We start from the raw sequence: 22,685 nt of genomic DNA, 5'->3' as shown, positions 1-22,685 counted from the left end.
ATTAACTTGCGTCCCCAAGAGGTTAAGCGTCCTGATTTTGGTGCATGTAGTTATATTTTTTAAAAGTAGTAAAATAAAAAAATTAAAAGTTGGGAATCTTTGTAACCGTATGGACCTACAAAATAAAGATAAGGTGTCATTTTTACCGAATTTTGCACTGCTTAGAAACGAAAACCCAAAAAGTTGCAAAATGGTGATTTTTCAACATTACCTCACAAATATTTTTTGTTTTGCTGTAGATTTTGTTATAAAATGATTGATTTTATTACAAAGTACAAATGGTGATGCAAAAATACGCCCTTATATGGGTCTTTCTAATTACAAACAGTAAAATTCTCTCCTTAAGACATATGAAGCCATTATTTTGTTCCAATGGTCGGAATTTGATAAGATAGAAAAGGATGGAGAGAATTAAATCTGTTATGGTAATATAGAAAAGGATGTTTCTTTTTAGAGCCAAAGAGCTGCTGGTAGACTAGTTACATTTTATAAATAGAAAGGGGATCTATAAGTCACTTTAGAGATTTCTGAACTGAACAATGAGATAATGAAGGGATATGCAGCAGTAAACAGGTTAATGATATCAGACCCATGGAAAGCGGTTCAATGGAAATTGATTTGTGGAGCAATATGAGTGTTTAACTTAGAAAGCTATATGGAACTATAGCAAAGGATAATATTTGAAATGTGCACTTTTAATGGCTTGTTTGGCAGGCAAATGATGACACATTCATCTATGGAAGTAACATAGTAAACACTTGCACAGTTAAAATATTTAGAAAATAAGAAAAGAGCAGAGTGTTTTACAAGTGGCGGACTATTTTTTATTTTTTTTTATATAGAAGAGGTTTCTAGAATATTATTTTTGTGATTAAATCTTAATGAAGCTTGATGAGTCAGCCTCAGCATAGGCAGTCAATGTTGTATCGGTGTGGTTACTACCCTTGCACCACAGATTATCAGTTTTTTGAAGAGTCCATGGAACTGATGCAAGTGCTGCAGTGTTTTAAGTGTTAACCTCTCCTATAAGTTAGTTTGCACTTGCCAATGGTGTAATAATGTTAGTGGTGGTGCCAAGTATTGAACTGTTGCCATGTTCACTTCAATGGGGCAGTGCCACAATACCTCTCAGTACTACTACAAATAGAATGACATTGAAGTAACAATTAACTTGCTGGCAAGATAAATATTTAAGAGACTGCAACACTCACACTAGTTTCATTGCCTCAACAGTTGATCATCAGGAGTGCCAAGGGTTAGACCTCTGATGATCTACTGTACATTAGGCCATAATATCTTAAAGCTTTGCTAAGCCCTTTAAGTAGGTTTTCTGTCTGTAAATTGTATAACGTGGAATAGGAGGATATACAGTAGTATACGGTATACAGGAATGTGGGGTATATTTTTGGGGGGCATTTGGAAAAGGTATGCAAACTTATATTTGTACACAATAATATGAAAAATATTGAAATGGGAATTTCAAAGAAAAAAGGTAATTAAACTTGAAATCACCTGTATAAGATGTATTTGACCCTGGTTCAGATTACTGTAGTTATTATTCTACACATTTAGACCTTGTCTCACATTATTTATGACCTTTCCAGACAAATTTTAGTTCAAGAAAATGCATCTGTTTTGGTTCCTATAGCCGTTTAACTCATCTGCTATCAGGGTTTAAGAATATTAATAAATCATAGAAGAAAACTTCAAACGTCAAGTTTGTTTGAGAGTTTTAATTAACATTTTTTAGATGAGTTAGTATATTGCAGAATATACATTTTAGTGTAATTTAAACTTTTCTCCAGTTTTATGTTTACATAATACATTTATAGCAACAGCATTTTATAAGCACATTACACTTTCCCCGATGATCAGATAGTTTTGTAATTGTAGTTTATTTTTGATTAGTATATCATAAATTATCTCAAATCCTCCATCTGTTAATGCTTTCATTTCCACATCAATAGATGACACCTCAGAGATTAAAAATGAAATGGTTTCCTCTGTGCCAAAGTTTGTAATTATATGTTCCCAAATGTTAAAAAACAGATCTAAGTAATCAGAATTTAATATGCAGAAAATTAGTAGGATAAATAATTATGTTTGGTTTACTGTGTTATCTTTCATAGTCATATTATACCATTCAATATAATGCTATACAAGGTGGAGAAAAATTATTTAATATTAGACATATTAAAAATGAATGTTATATTTGATGATGACCACACTAAATGTTTAAGTCATAGATTTGTATTTAGAAATGGTTTTCTTGGAGTATAAAGCTACAGTTTCATACATCAGCAACTGATACTGCCTTAGTTTCTTTATTGGATTATAGAAGGATAAAATAGTTGTTCTCAGCAACTTAACATTTAAGGCAAAGTATATTTTATATTTCAATTGAGAGTTTGCTATGTGATTTTATTTTCTGCAGTGCATGTAACATTATCGCTAGTATATTGATAGCCTTATCAGTATGCCACTGTACTTTAATCTGACATCATGCTGGTTAGGTGAATAGATAAATGTTTTTGGATGGAGATACTCCCTCTATAGCAGTAGTTCCCAACCTTTTTTTGGCTTGGGCACCCCTCAGAAAAAATAGCTAAAAAGAAGGAATACACAACTCCTATATATCTGTTGGCTATGTCTATTACAGTGCTGCTATATGCCGGACTCACAGATGATGTCTTCTCTCATTGGACTCATTCACTTTTCCCTTTAGTGCAGAACCTGCAAAACAAACACATATTAGACTTTGCACTTTTTCAGCATCATCCTCCCCTTTTCCTAACAAATGCCTCCAGCTTCACCCACACACAATGCCACAGCCTCATTCCCACATAACGCCACTACCTTCACCCAAATGTGTCCAGCCTCACCCACACACACACACGATGCCTCCAGCCTCTCACACACACAAATGCCTCTACCCTCTCCCGCACACACAGACAATGCCTCCAGCCTCACACACACATACACAATGCCTCCAGTCCCCTCCAAATGCCTCCAACCTCTCTACCACACACATACACACACAACAACTCCAGATTTCCCCCAAATGCCTCCAACACCTCCCACATACACAATACCTCCAGCCTTCCCTCAAATGCCTCCATCTACTCTCCTACACACACAATACCTAAAGCCTCCCCCCAAATGCCCCCAACCTCTCTCCCGCACACACAATACCTCCAACCTCCTGCAAATACCTCCATTTTTTACCCAACCCTATTGCTTCCAGCCTCTTACCCAGCCCTTTTTACTTCAGACTCCAACCCACCTCTATTGCCTCCAGACTCCAAGCCACACACTACTATTGCGTCCATACCTCCCATTGCCTCCAGATTCCCAAAAACCCACCCACCACTATTGCCTCCAGACTCCTAGCCATCCACCCACCACTATTGCCTCCCTACTCCCCTATTGTCTCCAGACTCCCAGATACCCACATTGATCCTAGCCACCCACATTGCTTTCAGCCACTCACATTGACTCCCAGCCACCCACATTGCTTTCAGCCACCAACATTGCCTCCCATGTTGCTTCTAGCAATCTACATCGCCTCCTGCCTACCAGTGCTATTGCCTTCATTTACCCTCCGCTATTGCTATTGACTCCATTCAATCCCATCCACACTATTCCCTCCCCGATATTTCTTCCATTCACCCCCCCCACCCTTTACTATCCCTTCCAGTCCCCCTACACCCCCTCCTGCTTCCAATCACACACCCCCGGCACTGCTTCCACCCCCCACTCCTTTGCTATTATTTTCATTCACCCCCCAACCCTGCTATTGCTTCCGTTCAAGGCCCAACCCCCCTGACACTGCTTCCATTCACCCCCACCCCCCTGCCACTGATTCAACCCCCTTGCCACTGATTCAATTTGATAAGGATGATGATTATGTTTGATTAAAAAGAAATGATGAAATGCTTGCTATACTAAAAGGAAAAACGATATTACCCTTATGAAGCTATCAGCTTGCTATTGCTAGTAACTAAGATGGTGCCTGTTTCCAGGACTATGCCTGGACACAAGAAGAAGAATTACAGTGCCATAAAAGGAGAAGTAACATCTAACTGAAATATATGAAGAAATGGGTCAGCTGATGGATATAACTGACACATCAACAATCTTCTCAACATAAACAGGAAGCCTGCATCATATAGCTGCAAAATCAATCACAAAAGGGCAAGTTATCCTATGCATTGAATCATTGAATCAAACCCTCCCTTTTTTGATAACCCTATATAACAATGTGTTTCCTGAATAAAGTATGCCAGTGTGCGCTTCCACCTCGGCTGAGTGAGGAGTTTATACCAACTCTGTTTCTGGTGTCAGTTCCTGTTGCTGGCACTCAGCTATTTATCTCAAATTAGGACATCATCAGTCACTCACGATTGTGGTTGAACCAGAACCCAACCAAGTCTTGACACATTCATCCCCCACCCCTGCTTCCATTGACCATCCACCCCTGCTTCCATTCACCATCCACGCACACCCATTATTGTTTCCATTGTTTCTCCCCAACCCCAGTATTTTTTTAAATAAAAGCAGCCATTTTTCCCACCGGAGCCCAGCAGCACCCCTGGCAGTACCTCCCGGCACCCTGGGGTTCCGTGGCATCACAGTTGGGAATCACTGCTCTATAGGATTGAATAAAGAATAGGAATAGGGAAGAGGAGTCAAGTCAGAAAACTTACAAGCCTCTAGCCAGAAAAAATAAAACATTCCATATGTATGATAGATTAGCCCAGTGTTTTCCGAACAGTGTGTCTTCAGCTGTTGCAAAACTACTAGCATGCCCAGACAGCCAATGTTCGCAACATGGCCTGCACATTGGTATATGCATGGGGGCATAGGATCTGTCACGTGCATTCTCCAGCATATGGAAACACAAGCTTAGTCAATTGCACTTTACTAAAAGGCTTTTTTTTTTATAATAGGAATCAACACAGTTTATTTGCTCTAAATATTTCTAAATAAAGCTATGAAGTGTTTGGAAAAACTTGTACTATTAAGCTGTGCTCGCACAAATGTACGGCATTAAAATGTCCAGATTCTAGTAATAAAAATAGTTCCAAGACATTTGGCTAGAAATCTTTTACTTCTCTTCAATAAAATCTCAGATAGACAGTTTTTTCTGTATCTTTGCACAATAGAAATCAATGATGAAATACCTTTTTATCTTGTAACATTATGTACAAATGCGGTGTAAACTGGGAATAATATACACATATTTAAAAAACATATATAAATAAATATGTGTGTGTGTTCAACCAAACTGTAAAGGGAAACTGACAAGCTGTTCACCTACACTAAACTCAATATACTGGGTTATAGTTCTGGTGCATATCATTAAAATGCGGAGTCACTTACTTGAATTAAGGAAGTATTGTCAGCATTACACAAAGTTTCCCCTTTTTTGTTGTTGAAAAAATGCCAATAAAAATGCCCATTCTGCCGCATGGCATTTAAAAAAAATAAATTTTTAAACGTTGTGGCCAGATGTTAGCTGTCACTTGGCATAGCATTGTTTTTACCCATTTGGCAGTTTTTATTCTTTTTTGGACTTTAGTGATCCAAAAAAGGGATGGAGATAGCTGTTTTTTATTTTATTAAATTCCATAGGTTCCCATTAAAAAAATAAAATAAATAAACATACGGTAAACATAGATAAAGATAGAAACATAGAATACGTTGGCAGATAAGAACCATTTGGCCCATCTAGTCTGCCCAATAATCTGAATCCTATCAATATTCCCTGGACCTATCTTATCTGAAGGTTAGCCTTATGCTTATCCCATGCATGTTTAAACTCCTTCACTGTATTTGCAGCAACCACTGCTGCAGGAAGGCTAAAGTTTACATTAATTTTAAACCTTCGCCCCTATAATTTAAAACTATGTCTTCTTGTGGTAGTTTTTCTTCTTTCAAATATGCTCTACTCCTTTACTGTGTTGATTCCCTTTATGTATTTAAAAGTTTCTATCATACCCTCTGTCTCTTCTTTCTTCCAAGCTATACATGTTAAGGTCCTTTAACCTTTCCTGGTAAGTTTCATCCTGCAATACATGTACTAGTTTAGTAGCTCTTCTCTGAACTCTCTCTAGAGTATCTATATCCTTTTGGAGATACGGCCTACAGTACTGCGCACAATACTCCAAGTGAGGTCTCATCAGTGTTCTGTACAGCGTCATGAGCACTTCTCTCTTTCTACTGCTTATACCTCTCCCTATGCATTTCCTGCTGCTCTATTACATTGTCTGCCTACCTTTAAGTCTTCTGAATGAATTACTTTTTACGCGCCAGGTGCAATAACTTGCACTTATCCACGTCAATAACAGCCCTCTTTTAAGGAATGGAAACAATTGTAGGGAACGAAATGTATATTTTTTTATAATTAAATTCTTATTCATTTTCAGTGGGCATGGATATAAAAATGTAGCTGACAATTAAAAAAATATATAAACGGGCCCTGTAATTGTAAAAATAATATATATTTTTTTAATTAATTTTGTGCAACTTTTTATTAACCCCTTAAGGACACAGCCCATTTTCACCTCTAGAACGCAGCCCTTTTTTGCACATCTGACCACTGTCACTTTAAACATTAATAACTCTGGAATGTTTTACTTATGAATCTGATTCCGAGATTGTTTTTTCGTGACATATTCTACTTTAACATAGTGGTAAATTTTTGTGGTAACTTGCATCCTTTCTTGGTGAAAAATCCCCAAATTTGATGAAAAAATTGAAAATTTTGCATTTTTCTAACTTTGGAGCTCTCTGCTTGTAAGGAAAATGGATTTTCCAAATATTTTTTTTTTGGATTCACATATACAATATGTCTACTTTATATTTTCATCATAAAATTGACGTGTTTTTACTTTTGGAAGACACCAGAGGGCTTCAAAGTTCAGCAGCAATTTTACAATTTTTCACAAAATTTTCAAACTCGCTATTTTTCATGGACCAGTTCAGGTTTGAAGTGGATTTGAAGGGTCTTCATATTAGAAATACCCCATAAATGACCCCATTACAAAAACTGCACCCCCCCAAAGTATTCAAAATGACATTCAGTAAGTGTTTTAACCCTTTAGTGTTTCACAGGAAAAGCAGCAAAGTGAAGGAGAAAATTCAAAATCTTCATTTTTTACACTTGCATGTTCTTGTAGACCCAATTTTTGATTTTTTGCAAGGGGTAAAAGGATAAAATTTATACTTGAATTTGTAGCCCAATTTCTCTCGAGTAAGCACATACCTCATATGTCTATGTAAATTGTTCGGCGGGCGCAGTAGAGGGCTCAGAAGTGAAGGAGCGACAAGGGGATTTTGGAGAGTACGTTTTTCTGAAATGGTTTTTGGGGGGCATGTTGCATTTAGGAAGCCCCTATGGTGCCAAAACAGCAAAAAAAAAAAACATGGCATACCATTTTGGAAACTAGACCCCCTGAGGAACATAACAAGGAATTAAGTGAGCCTTAATACCCCACAGGTGTTTCATGACTTTTGCATATGTAAAAAAAAAAAAATGTTTTCACTAAAGTGTGTGTTTCCCCCCAAATTTCACATTTTTGCAAGGGTTAATAGCAGAAAATACCCCCCAAAATGTGTAACCCCATCTCTTCTGAGTATGGAGGTACCCCATAAGTTGACCTGAAGTGCACTACGGGCGAACTACAATGCTCAGAAGAGAAGGAGTCATATTTGGCTTTTTGAGAGCAAATTTTGCTCGGGGGGCATGTCGCATTTAGGAAGCCCCTATGGTGCCAGGACAGCAAAACAAAAAAAAAACATGGCATACCATTTTGGAAACTAGACCCCTTGAGGAACGTAATAAGGGATAAAATTTTTTTTTTTTACCAAAAATGCTTGGTTTAGCAAAAATTTTACATTTTAAAAAAAAGGTAATAGCAGAAAATACCCCCCAAAATTTGAAGCCCAATTTCTCCCGATTCAGAAAACACCCAATATGGGGATGAAAAGTGCTCTGCTGGCGCACTACACGTCTCAGAAGAGAAGGAGTCACATTTGGCTTTTTGGAAGCAAATTTTGCTCTGGGGGCATGCCGCATTTAGGAAGCCCCTATGGTGCCAGGACAGAAAAAAAAAACACATGGCATACCATTTTGGAAACTAGACCCCTTGGGGAATGTAACAAGGGGTAAAGTGAACCTTAATACCCCACAGGTGTTTCACGACTTTTGCATATGTAAAATTTTTTTTATTTTTTTTACACTAAAATGCTTGTTTTCCCCCAAATTTTACATTTTTACAAGGGATAATAGCAGAAAATACCCCCCAAAATTTGTAACCCCATCTCTTCTAAGTATGGAAATACCCCATAAGTGGACGTGAAGTGCACTGGGGGCGAACTACAATGCTCAGAAGAGAAGGAGCATCATTGAGCTTTTGGAGAGAGAATTTGGCCATGTGCATTTCCAAAGCCCCCGTGGTGCCAGAACAGTGGACCCCCCCACATGTGACCCCATTTTTAAAACTACACCCCTCACGGAAGGTAATAAGGGGTGCAGGGAGAATTTACACCCCACTGGCATTTGACGGATCTTTGGAACAGTGGGCTGTGCAAATAAAACATTTTATTTTTCTTTTTTACAGACCCCTGTTTCAAAGATCTGTCAGACACCTGTGGGGTGTAAATGCTCACTGTACCCCTTATTACATTTCGTGAGGGGTATAGTTTCCAAAATGGGGTCACATGTGGGTATTTATTGTTTTGCACTTATGTCAGAACCGCTGTAAAATCAGCCACCCCTGTGCAAATTACCAATTTAGACCTCAAATTTACATGGTGCACTCTCCCTTCTGAGCCTTGTTGTGCGTCCCCAGAACACTTTGCGCCCACATATGGGGTATCTCCGTACTCAGGAGAAATTGTGTTACAAATTTTGGAGGCTTTTTTTCTTTTACCGCTTGTGAAATTTTAAAGTATGGGGCAACACCAGTATGTTAGTGTACAAAAATGTTTTTTTTTTACACTAACATGCTGTAGACCCCAACTTTACCTTTTCATAAGGGGTAAAAGGAGAAAAAGCCCCCCAAAATTTGAACTGCAATTTCTCCCGAGTACGGCGATACCCCATATGTGGCCCTAAACTGTTGCCTTGAAATACGACAGGGCTCCAAAGTGAGAGCGCCATGCGCATTTGAGGCCTAAATTAGGGATTTGCATAGGGGTGGACATAGGGGTATTCTACACCAGTGATTCCCAAACAGGGTGCCTCCAGCTGTTGCTAAACTCCCAGCATGCTTGGACAGTCAATGGCTGTCCGGAAATGCTGGGAGTTTTTGTTTTGCAACAGCTGGAGGCTCCGTTTTGGAAACACTGCTGTAGGATATGTTTTTCATTTTTATTGGGGGGGAAGGGGGGGTACTAGGGGGGGGCAGTGTACGTGTGTATATGTAGTGTTTTACTCTTTATTTTATGTTAGTGTAGTGTAGTGTTTTTAGGTTACATTCACACTGACGGCGGATTACACTGAGTCTCCGGCTAGGAATTTGAGCTGCGGCTGCAGTTCAAACTTGAAGAAGGGAACTCACTGTAATCCGCCGCCAGTGTAAATGTAACCTGAACATTCACATGGGAGGGGGGGGGGGCAAAACTACAACTCCCAGCATGCACTGACAGAACGTGCATGCTGGGAGTTGTAGTTTTGCAACAGCTGGAGGCACACTGGTTGGAAAATACTGAGTTAGGTAATAGAACCTATTACCTGACTCAGTATTTCCCAACCAGTGTGCCTCCAGCTGTTGCAGAACTACAACTCTCAGCATGTACTGATTGCCAAATTGAATGCTGGGAGATGTAGTTATGCAACAGCTGGAGGCACGCAAGTACAACTCCCAGCATGCCGAGATAGCCATTTGCTGTTCCTGAATGCTGGGAGTTGTAGTTTTGCAAGATTTAGAGGGGTTCAGGCTGGAGATCACTGACAGTGGTCTCTAAACTGCGGCCCTCCAGATGTTGCAAAACTACAAATCTCAGCATGCTAAGACAGCAAACTGCTGTCTGGGCATGCTGGGAGTTGTAGTTTTGTAACATCTGGAGGGCTACAGTTTAGAGACCACTGTCAGTGATTTCTAGCCTGAACCCATCTAAATCTTGCAAAACTACAACTCCCAGCATGCCAACACAGCAAACAGCTGTCAAGGCATGGTGGGAGTTGTAGTTTTGCAACATCTGGAGGGCCACAGTTTAGAGACCACTCTCCAAACTGTCGCCCTGCAGATGTTGCTAGGCAACAGACTCCCGGACACGCGGCGCCATACTCACCTCCACCACCGCCATGATCACAGCCGCCGCCGGGTAAGTGACCGCCGCTGCCGCCGCCGCTACTACACGGTTCCCCCCGCTGTGCCTGGACACCGATGGATGGGCATAGCGGGGGGGGGAACCGAACTTTAACCCCCCCGCCCCCAGTCTGCTATTGGTCGGTCGCTCCGCCGATCAATAGCAGGGATAGGAGGGGTGGCAACCCTGCCACCTCACTCCTATCTCTTCAAGGGGGATCGAGGGTGTCTTGGACACCCTCGATCCCCCTTATTTTATCGCGCCGCCGCCTTTGGTGGGCAGGGGGAGAGCGCTTCCCCTGCAAACACCATAGATGCCGTGATCAGAACTGATCACGGCATCTATGGGGTTAATGCTGCCGGGACCGGTGCGATCGCGGCCCCGGCAGCTGCGGTGGGACTCCGGCTGTGATTGACTGATCACTGATTTACTTAGAGTGAAGTGTAGGTTTCTTTGTGGGTTTTAACTCCCTACAATTTTTTTCCCACCATATTTACTAGCCTTTCCCTACATTTTGCACTTTTCCTACATTTTGCTTTTTTTTACACATGCTCTGATCTGAGGGGTTTTCCTCAGCTCAAATCCACCACGTTTTTTGTGGAAACCTTAGTTAACATGTTGGGTTTTTGTGAAAATGTCAGCAACACGCCCCTTTTCTGTGACCACACCCCTTTCCCAGCAGACACGCCCCTTTTTCAGGTTTTGGAGTAAAATGGAGAGTTGGTCTGGTTTTTCATTTCTGGTGCAGAATCTAGCGCACAACCAGACAAAACATGTCAAGTTTACAATAGTAAATCAGGGCCAATGTATTTTAATTAGGTGTTTTATAAAGTGTGTGTGATTTTTACTTAAACTTTATTCTTTTCATTTTATACATTATTTAGGTACTACTATTACTCCCATTATGGAACACATATTTTTTTTTTACATATGCAAAAGTCGTGAAACACCTGTGGGGTATTAAGGCTCACTTTATTCCTTGTTACGTTCCTCAAGGGGTCTAGTTTCCAAAATGGTATGGCATGTGTTTTTTTTTTTGCTGTTCTGGCACCATAGGGGCTTCCTAATGGCAACATGCCCCCCAAAAACCATTTCAGAAAAACGTACTCTCCAAAATCCCCTTGTCGCTCCATCGCCCTCTACTGCGCCCGCCGAACACTTTACATAGACATATGAGGTATGTGCTTACTCGAGAGAAATTGGGCTACAAACATAAGTATACATTTTCTCCTTTTACCCCTTGTAAAAATTCAAAAATTGGGTCTACAAGAACATGCGAGTGTAAAAAATGAAGATTGTGAATTTTCTCCTTCACTTTGCTGCTATTCCTGTGAAATACCTAAAGGGTTAAAATGCTAACTGAATGTCATTTTGAATACTTTAGGGGGTGCAGTTTTATAATGGGGTCATTTGTGGGGTATTTCTAATATGAAAACCCTTCAAATCCACTTCAAACCTGAACTGGTCCCTGAAAAATTGTGAGTTTGAAAATTTTGTGAAAAATTGGAAAATTGCTGCTTAACTTTGAAGCTCTCACGTGTCTTCCAAAAGTAAAAACTTGTCAATTTTATGATGCAAACATAAAGTAGACATATTGTATATGTGAATCAAAATTTTTTTTTATTTGGAATATCCATTTTCCTTACAAGCAGAGAGCTTCAAAGTTAGAAAAATGCTAAATTTTCAAATTTTTCATCAAATTTTGGGATTTTTCACCAAGAAATGATGCAAGTTACCACAAAATTTTACCACTATGTTAAAGTACAATATGTCACGAAAAAACAATCTCAGAATCAGAATGATAACTAAAAGCATTCCAGAGTTATTAATGTTTATAGTGACAGTGGTCAGATGTTCAAAAAATGGCCGGGTCCTACAGTGAAAGTTGGCTGGGTCCTTAAAGGGTTAATAAAGTGTGTGTGTTTCACTTTTTTTTCTCTATTCTTTATTTTATTTTTTAGGTAGTATTATTACTCCCAGCTTGGAACAGACTGTTCCATGATGCGAGTAGTAGTACCTGTGCTAATAGATAGACTGCCCTGGGCTGGGTTTCACTCCTGACACCTGCTGCGATCCTGTATAATGTATAGATGCGGGGCGGTTTTCTCGCATCTAGATAGGATGATCACATCGGGTGACAGGAGTGACACCTGCTGTGATCTGTCCTTAACTGCAGTTACTACTGCTCCCAACATGGAGCACACTCTGCTCCATGCTGGGAGCTGTAGTACCTGCATTAATAGACAGAGCGCAGCGGATGTTACTTCTGACACCTGATGCGATCGTCCTGTATAATGTATAGATGCAGGCAGCCAGCCACTTTTCTCTGGTCCCACTGTAGTATGAATATATTCCGTATATATACCTATTATTCATATTTCCCGCAGAGAGCTGTGAGTGGCTGGAACCATATGGCCAATCACAGCTCTCTGCGGGAAATATGAATAAGAAATGTGAATTCTATTCACATCACTGGCAGACCAGAGTATAGTGCAGAGAAGCGAGCGCAGGAGAAAGTTGCTTCATCTCTGCAATAGAAAGGACAATCGTATCGGCTATCAGGACTTACACCCAGGGCAATCTGTCTATTAGTACAGGTACTACAGCTCCCATCATGGAACAGTCTTTTCCATGCTGGGAGTAGTAGTACTACCTAAAAAATTGTAAAAAAAAAGAGAGAGACTGAGGCCCAGTGCAATCAGAAGTTATTAAACAGGGGAGCGGGCGGCAGGCTCAGCTCCCCTGCAATGTACGGTATATTTTTACTTTCACTTTTAAATTTCCTGCCAGAAGCCCTGAAAGGCCGCCCCCGAGGATTCATTCAGCGCTCCCGGCTGGGTTTTTAAGCTACTAATTTGACCCCCAAATGTATGCCCCCATCCATATTTATAATAATTCATTTGCCCCAGTGTGTTTATAATAATTCATTGGCCCCAGTGTGCTTATCCCTACCCCCCCCCCAGTGTCCCTATTACCCCTCCAGCTGCCTGCTCCACATCTTCTTGGAGCAGGGCAGCAGCGGGGCATGTCGGTTCCCATGTGTTGTGCCATACTGCACAAATTGTTTAGGAATGATTTGAGGAACATAACAAAGAGATCAGGAAGTTGACTTGGCCTCCAAATTCCTCAAATTTCATTTATTCAAGTATTCATAGTGCCAAATATCACAGCACACCTTCAGAGGTCTTCTAGAGTCCATGCTTTAATCGGTTAGAGATATTTTCATATTAAGAAGGGGCAGCTACACAATATTAGGAATTTAAAGCCAATTTTCCTCAAATTTAAATGGGCACTGTCAGATACAAAAACTTTTTATATGTTGTACATTTTGGCAAAACATTAACTTTTCTAATATACTTCTTAAGAAAATGTAATTTCTTTTTTTTATATAAATCATGGCTTATAAAATTATGGCTTTTGTCCAAGCTGAAGCACAGGCATGGACAAAGTTCAGTAAGTGAGGGTGGACTAGCACTCCTCTATGTCTGATAGGACAGGAGAGAGCACAGATGAGTACTATGAGACAGGAGAGACCACAGAGGAGTACTATCAGACAGAAGAGAACACAGAGAAGTCCTATCAGACAAGAGATAGCACAGAGGAGTACTATCAGACAGGAGAGAGCAGAGAGGATTACTATCAGATAGGAGAGAGCACAGAGGAGTGCTATCAGACAGGAGAGAGCACAGATGAGTCCTATCAGACAGGAGAGAGCTCAGAGGAGTGCTATCAGACATGAGAGAGCACAGAGGAGTACTATCAGACAGGAGAGAGCACAGAGGAGTCGTATCAGACAGGAGAAAGCACAGAGGATTACTATCAGACAGGAGAGAGCACATAGGAGTACTTTCAGACATGAGAGAGCACAGAAGTGTACTATCATACAGCAGAGAACACAGAGCAGTACTATCAGACAGGAGAGAGCACAAAGGAGTACTATCAGACAGGATAGAGCACAGAGGAGTACCATCAGACAGGAGAGAGCACAGAGGAGTACTATCAGACAGGAGAGAGCACAGAGGAGTGCTATCAGACAGGAGAGAGCACAGAGGAGTACTATCAGACAGGAGAGAGCACAGAGGAGTCCTATCAGACAGGAGAGAGCACAGAGGAGTGCTATCAGACAGGAGAGAGCACAGAGGAGTGCTATCAGACAGGAGAGAGCACAGAGGAGTACTATCAGACAGGAGAGAGCACAGAGGAGTCCTATCAGACAGGAGAGAGCTAGCCCACCCTCACTTACTGCCTATGCTTCAGGTTGGACAAAGCCATAATTTTATAAGCCATGGTTTCTATAAAAAAAAAAAACCTTTTCCTAAGAAGTATATTAAAAAGGATAATGTTTTGCCAAGATGTACAATATATAAAAGAGTTTTGAATGTGACAGTGCCCATTTAATATAGTATTTATTTATTTACATGCATGTATATAAAACAAATAGCTTGATGATATAAACCTAAGAATATGGTCATCAGCGGCACATATGTTATAGTTATTCCTCAGCAGAATTGTTCAAGGAAAGTCTGCAACATAATACAGAAGCAACAACAAGCAAGTAGCAGATGAGATATTAGGAAATAAAATCCGCAAGGAATCTCTGTGGAAAATATGATTTTTAGGTTAGCATATGCCAAATTATGCTGTTATTAGTTTTATTGCTGTTACCAAATATGTTTACTATTATTATTATTGTTTTTTTATGCTTTTTTTTGTAGGAGTGATTTAAATTTTAATTGGGAAAGGGGCTTATTGACATTTTATTTAAACTATTTATAGCAATCTTTTAATTGCTAATAATTTTCAGGGCTATGCAACTTATCAGTATAATAGCACTTATCAGTATAATCTGCAATCTATTTCTCTGGTCTGTCACAAGGGAGACCAGAAAAGAAGACTGCAGCAGAGCAGCAGAAGAAAGGTGAGGGGACCTCTGGCTACCATCTTGGCTCATCAGACTCCTGCGGTTGTGCTGTGGGTGGTCGAATGAGTGTTACTAACTCCCATTATGCTTTAGATGATCACAGCATCTGAAGGGTTATTGTTGGACATCAGTGTGATTGCCGTTGTTCATGAAGTGATCCCAACTCCTGCAGCCGATTTATCTGCAGTGTGTAAATTTACATCCTGGTGCGTTAAGTACCAGAGCATCAGTACATTTATGTCCATTGTCCTTAACCCCCATGGGGACAGAGCCCATTATAACCCTAAGGACGGGAGCATTTTTTTCAAATCTGACCTCTGAGATTGATTCTGAGATTTTTTTTCGTGACATATTCTACTTTATGTCAGTGGTAAATTTTCGGCAATACTTGCATCATTTCTTGGTGAAAAAATAAAAAATTTGATGAAAAAATTGAAAATTTAGCATTTTTTTTAATTTGAAACTCTCTGCTTATAAGGAAAATAGACATTCCAAATAAATTATATATTGAATAACATATATAATATGTCGCTGGGGCCTGACGAAGCACGATACGGTGCGATACGGCTGTGGCCCGACGCCTGACTTCCCCCTGTAACATCTTCAGCATCCCGCTGCTTCCTCGCTTGACCGCGATGTTCTTCGGTAGAATCACCTCCAGCAAACCGGGTGAGTTGCTCCGCTATTACTACTTCTTTTTGTGACCATTATTTTTCACCTATGCCATTAACGTTAGAGCACCACCCATAGGAGTCTACATACCTTCCTTACCAAATTACATTGTATCAGGAGTTTTTCATTCAGAGTCACGTAGGACTGTGCCGGATCTGTTTTTTCTTCTGGGTTCATATATAATATGTCTACTTTATGTTTGCATCATAAAGTTGAAATGTGTTTACTTTTGAAACACATCAGAGGGCTTCAAAGTTCAGCAGCAATTTTCAAATTTTTCTACAAAATTTTCTAAATCGGAATTTTTCAGGGACCAGTTCAGTTTTGAAGTGGATTTGAAGGGCCTTCATACTAGAAATACCCCATAAATTACCCCATTATAAAAACTGCACCCCACAAAGTATTCAAAATAACATTCAGAAAGTTTGTTAACCCTTTAGGTGTTTCACAGGAATAGCAGCAAAGTGAAGGAGAAAATTCAAAATCTTCATTTTTTACACACGCTTGTTCTTGTAAACCCAGTTTTTGAATTTTTACAAGGGTTAACAGGAGAAAAAGCCCCCAAAAATGTATAACCCAATTTCTCTCGAGTAAAGAAATTCCTCATATGTGTATGTGAAGTGCTCGGCGAGCGCAGTAGAAAGCTAAGAAGGGAAGGAGTGACAATGGGATTTTGGAGAGTGAGTTTTTCTGAAATGGTTTTTGGGGGCATGTCACATTTAGGAAGCCCCTATGGTGCAAGAATAGCAAAAAAAAACCACAACACATACTATTTTGGAAACTACACCCCTCAAGGCACGTAACAAGAGGTACAGTGAGCCTTAACACCCCACAGGTGTTTGACGACTTTTCGTTAAAATCTGATGTGTAAATGAAAAAAAAAATGTTTGTGCAGTTTTTTCACCCAAATTTACCATTTTTACAAAGGGTAATGGGAGAAAATTTCTCCCAAAATTTGTAACCCCATCTCTTCTGAGTATGGAAATACCCCAATAACCCATGTTAGAACGTAAAATGCTCTGCGGGCAAACTACAATGCTCAGAAGAGAAGGAGTCACATTTGGCTTTTGGAAAGAAAATTTTGCTGAAATGGTTTTTCCTGGGGGCATGGGGCATTTAAAGGGGTACTCCGGTGAAAACCTTTTTTCTTTTAAATCAACTGGTGGCAGAAAGTTAAACATATTTGTAAATTACTTCTATTAACAAATCTTAATGCTTCCTGTACATATTAGCTGCTGAATACTACAGAGGAAATTCTTTTCTTTTTGGAATGCTCTCTGATGACATCACGAGCACAGTTCTCTCTGCTGACGTTATTCTAATAATAATAATGCTTTATTTATTGTTGTCCTTAGTGGGATTTGAACCCAAGCCACCAGCACTGCAAGGCAGCAGTGCTAACCACTGAGCCACCATGCTGCCCTTAGCATACATCTGCTATGCATGGTTGCTAAAATGGACAGAGATATCAGCAGAGAGCACTGTGCTCGTGATGTCATCAGCATTCCAAAAAGAAAGGAATTTCCTCTGTAGCATCCAGCAGCTAATAAGTACTGGAAGGATTAAGATTTATTAATAGAAGTAATTTACAAATATGTTTAACTTTCTGCCACCAGTTGATTGAAAAGAAAAAAGGTTTTCACCGGAGTACCCCTTTAAGAAGGCCCTATGGTGCCAGAACAGCAAACAAAACAAAAGAGAAAAAAAAAAACACATGGCCTACTGTTTTGGAAACTACACCCCTCAAGGAATGTAACAAGGGGTACAGGGAGCCTTAACGCCCCAGAGGTGTACTTTTTGTTAAAGTCGGATGTGTAAATGAAAAAAAAAATGTTTTCACTATAATACTGTTTTTTCCCCAAATTTTACATTTTTACAAGGGGTTATAGGAGAAAATGCCCCCCAAAATTTGTAACGCCAATTCTACTGAGTATGGAAATACCCCATGTGTGGAAATCAAGTGCTCTGCGGTCGAACTTCAATGCTCAGAAGAGGAGGAGAGCCATTGAACTTTTGGAGAGAGAATTTGTTTGGAATGGAAGTCGGGGGCCATGTGCGTTTACAAAGACCCCCCTGGTGCCAGAACAGTGGATCCCCCCCAACACATGTGACCCCATCTTGGAAGCTACATCCCTCCCAAAATTTAATAAGGGGTACAGTGAGCATTTCCACCCCACATGTGTCTGACAGATTTTTGGAACAGTGGTCCGTGAAAATGAAAAAGGAAATTTTTCATTTGCACAGCCCACTGTTCCAAAGATCTGTCAAACGCCAGTGGGGTGTAAATGCTCACTGCACCCCTTATTAAATTTTGAGAGGGGTGTAGTTTCCAAAATGGGGTCACATGGGAGAGGGGTCTATTGTTCTGGCACTATGGGGGCTTTGTAAACACACATGGCCTTCAATTCCGGACATATTTTCTCTCTAAAAGCCCAATGGCGCTCCTTCTCTTCTGAACATTGTAGTGCACCCGCCGAGCACTTTGTATCCACTTTTGGGGTATGTTCTTACTCAGAAGAAATGGGGTTAAAAATTTTTTTTTGGGGGGGGGGCTTTTTTCCTATTTGCCCTTGTGAAAATGAAAAATTTAGGGTAACACCACCATTTTAGTGAAAAAAAAATGTTTTCTTCATTTTCCCATCCAATTTTAACAAAAATGCTCACTATACCCCTTGTTACATTTATTTTTTTGCATTTATGTCAGAACCACTGTAAAATCAGCCACCCCTGTGCAAATCACCAATTTAGGCTTCAACTGTACATAGTGCACTCTCACTCTTGAGCCTTGTTGTGCGTCCGCAGAGCATTTTACGCCCACATATGTGGTATTTCCTTAATTTTGAGTTTTTTTCTTCCTTTTACCGCTTGTGAAAATAAAAAGTATGGGGCAAGGCGGAAAATTTGCCGGAGCTCAAACTTGAAGCAGGAAACTCACTGTAAACCCGCCCGTGTAAATGTACTCTGTACATTCACATGGGGGGGGGGGGGGGAGGCAAACCTCCAGCTGTTGCAAAACTACAACTCCCAGCATGCACTGACAGACTGTACATGCTGGGAGTTGTACTTTTGCACAGCTGGAGGCACACTGGTTTGAAAACCTACAGTTAGGTTCTGGTACCTATTTCTATTTTCCAACCAGTGTGCCTCCAGCTGTTGCAAAACTACAACTCCCAGCATGTACTGATTGCAGAAGGGAATGCTGGGAGATGTAGTTATGCAACAGCTGGAGGTATGCAACTACAACTCCCAGCATGTCGAGAAAGCTGTTTGGGCATGCTGGGAGTTGTACTTTTGCAAGATCTGAAGGGCCACAGTTTAGAAACCACTGCACAGTGATCTCCAAACTGTGGCCCTCCAGATGTTTCAAAACTACAAAACCCAGCATGCCCAGAGAGCAAACTGCTGTGTGTGCATGCTGGGAGTTGTAGTTTTGCAAAATCTGGAGGGCCACAGTTTAGAGACCACTGCACAGTGATCTCCAAACTGTAGCTCTCCAGCTGTTGCAAAACTACAAATCCCAGCATGCCCAAACAGCAAACAGCTGTCTGGGCATGCTGGGAATCGTAGTTTTGCAACATCTGGAGGGCTACAGTTTAGAGAACACTGTATAGTGGTCTCAGACTGTAGCCTTCCAGATGTTGCTAGGCAACTCACCGGCTTCCGTAGGATCCAGGGAGCCGCATTGCCGTCCTCTGCTACTGCCGACCTTCGCCCGCTACCGCCACCGACCGTCGCCCGCTGCCGCCGCCAATGGGTGAGTTGCCCTTCGCCGGCAGGTCCCTGTCAGTTTCCCTGTTCTGCCCAGCCTACTGTGGGTGGGCAGAATGGGGGAACTGAACGTTAACCCCCCTGCCCCCGATCTGCTATTGGTCGTCGCTTCTTAACGAGCTATAGCAGGGATAGGAGGGTGGCATCCCTGACACTTCACTCCTATCCCTTCAGGGGGATCGTGGGTGTCTTGGACAACCCCGATCCCCCTTATTTTCTGGGTCACCAGAGACCCGATTTGCAGCGATCGCCAACATGGAGGGTCTCAGGACAACCCTGAGCATTGGCACGGGATGCCTGCTGAACGATTTCAGCAGGCATCCCGTTCCGATCACCGCTCGGCGAGCTGCGGTGATCAAAAATGTGAAGGGCGCACAGGTGCGCCCTCCATCCTTAAGAGATGGGACGTATCCATACGCCCTCCGTCCCCAACAAGTTAAGGGGTTAAGGCTGGGTTTACACTATGAAAAATCTTCTGGGAAATTCTGATGCAGCAGCCCCCCCCCCCCCCCTTTTTTTTTTTTTGCTACAGAAATTCTTTTGGCTGATCCGCTTGGATATGCATAGCTGTCAATGGTTGCAGCGCATAACCAAACAAAATATTCCGGGTGGACATTCCATAGTGTGAACTCAGCCTTGTTACTTTGCAAATTTACTACAGAGGAAGTTGAGTTGTTCTTTTCTGTCTTACCACAATGCTCTCTGCTGACACCTCTGTCTGTGTCAGGAACTGTCTAGAGTAGGAGCAAATCCCCGAATTAAACCTCTCCTGCTCTGGACAGTTCCAGACATGGACAGAGGTGTCAGCAGGGAGGACTGTGGTTAGACAGAAAAGAACAACTCAACTTCTTCTGTAGTATACGGCAGCTGAGTCCTAGAGGGATTAAAGTTTTTTTAATAGAAGTAATTTACAAATCTCAAATAAATAAAGAAGTGATAAAGGGAGGCACATAACAAAGCCACGTGTGCAGGTATAAGGGTGGAAGTAGCGTGAACAAACAAAATTAAGGTCCAAGTCTCACAGGTAAAAAACCATGCAGTCCAACCAATATAATAAACTGTAGTCCAGTAGTGGTGCCAGGATCCAAGGAACAGAAACAAATATGCAATAAACAAGAGAAAAGATCCAGCAACTCATCGCCGATATGACCGAACAAGTGGAGGCACAACGAGGAAGCAGGTGGACAGGTGGATGTAACGGGAGGCTCTGAGCCTCCCGTTACATCCACCTGTCCACCTGCTTCCTCGTTGTGCCTCCACTTGTTCGGTCATATCGGCGGTGAGTTGCTGGATCTTTTCTCTTGTTTATTGCATAATTTACAAATCTGTTTTACTTTCTGGAGCCAATTGATATGAAAAAAAAAATTGTTTTCCACCGGAGTACCCCTTTAATGTACAATCAGCATGAGGCTAAGTTTCCACTTGGTTTTTTTTCTGGCAGTTTTGGAATACTGCCACTGCAATTTTTGAGCCAAAGCCAGAAGTGTATTCAAAAGGAATAGGACATATAAAGGAAGGACTTACACTTCTCCTCCCTTATGGATCCACTTCTGACTTTGGCTCAAAAACTGCAGTGGCAGCTTTCCAAAAACTGCCAGAAAAAAACCCAAGTGGAAACTTAGCCTAAAACTAATGCAGGAAGTTGAATTCTGAAACTCGAAGATGCCTGGCTGTTGAAGGGAAATCATAATTTAAAAATTCTGTTGGGACTTGGGTAACTAGTCACGGGGACAGGTCCCAGTGGCTGCTTCCTGCCTGACTGAGTGATGCTTCTCTCCCTGTCTGTATATATAGGGAGAGGTGTGTCACTTAACATTTGCAGGGCAGAGAGCAACCACTGGGACCTGCTTCCCATGACAGATTACCCAGGTCCTGGCAGCATTTTTAAACTATGATTTCTCTGCAATGCCGGGTGTTTCAGAGTAATTTATAATGTGCTGGGATTGTGCTGCCTGAACCAGTTTTATGCTGCATTCACTTTGGACAGCATAAAACCAGTGAAAGGTTTCCTTTAACCCCTTAAAGTGTACGTGTCATCAACAAAAACTTTTTATACAATGTAGATAATGCCGATATATGTATATTTGTGATATACATTGGTTAAAAAATGTGTATATTTTTGGCCCTGAGGAAAGCATCTGTCCACTGATGCTCTATGACACGCTCCCAGCTCACTCATTAGGATCATTGACGAGCCAGGAGCCTGCAGAGGGCCCTGCCTTTCCTGCCCTCACTTCCTGTATTTGGTCTCCTCATAGAGACACACATGCCATAGCTGAGGGACATAATTTTTTCACCATAAAATATACACATTTTTTAACCAATGTATATTACAAATATACATATAATGGAATTATTTACATTATATAAAAAGTTTTTAACCCCTTAAGGACTCAGCCCTTTTTTGCAATTCTGACCGCTGTCACTTTTATGCATTAATAACTCTGGGATGCTTTTACTTTTCATTTTGATTCTGGGTTTGTTTTTTCGTGACATATTCCACTTTAACATAGTGGTAAACTATTTTCGTTACTTGCATCCTTTCTTGGTGAAAAATCCCAATATTTCCTGAAAATTTAGAAAATGTAGCATTTTTCTAAATTTGAAGTTCTCTGCTTGTAAGGAAAAAGGATATTCCAAATAAATTACTTGTTGATTTACATATACAATATGTCTACTTCATGTTGGCATCATAATGTTGACATGTTTTTACTTTTTGAGGACATTAGGGGGCTATAAAGTATAGCAGCAATTTTCTAAATTTTCACGAAAATTTCAAAATCTGAATTTTTCAGGGACCTGTTAAGTTTGAAGTGGATTTGAGGGGCCTGTCTGTGAGAAATACTGCATAATTGACCCCATTCTAGAAATTGCACCCCTCAAAGTATTCAAAATGACATTCAGAAAGTTTGTTAACCCTTTGGTGTTTCACAAGAATAGCAGCAAAGTGGAGGAGAAAAATCTTGTAGCCTCATTTTTTTCATTTTTCAAAGTGGTATAAGGAGTA

The 22,685-nt window shown here is 40.9% G+C and overlaps 1 protein-coding gene across 4 annotated transcripts in view; it reads left to right on the top strand.

Annotated features, from left to right (window-relative positions):
* Positions 1-22,685, top strand: part of KHDRBS2 (KH RNA binding domain containing, signal transduction associated 2) — a 495,176-nt gene that overhangs the window by 436,943 nt on the left and 35,548 nt on the right. For 2 of the 4 annotated variants that reach the window (XM_056565801.1, XM_056565798.1), the window contains 3 exons: positions 4,023-6,056; positions 15,194-15,235; positions 15,717-15,907. The exons of 1 other annotated variant lie outside the window; for it this stretch is intronic. The gene's annotated coding sequence lies outside the window, so the exon portion shown is untranslated. The remainder of the gene's footprint in view (positions 1-4,022; positions 6,057-15,193; positions 15,236-15,716; positions 15,908-22,685) is intronic. One more of the 4 variants, XM_056565799.1, reaches the window with a different exon arrangement.

This window comes from Hyla sarda, chromosome 3 (genome assembly GCF_029499605.1).
Source record: "Hyla sarda isolate aHylSar1 chromosome 3, aHylSar1.hap1, whole genome shotgun sequence".
Lineage (NCBI taxonomy): Eukaryota > Metazoa > Chordata > Amphibia > Anura > Hylidae > Hyla > Hyla sarda.
This window is presented reverse-complemented; position numbering and strand designations above follow the sequence as displayed.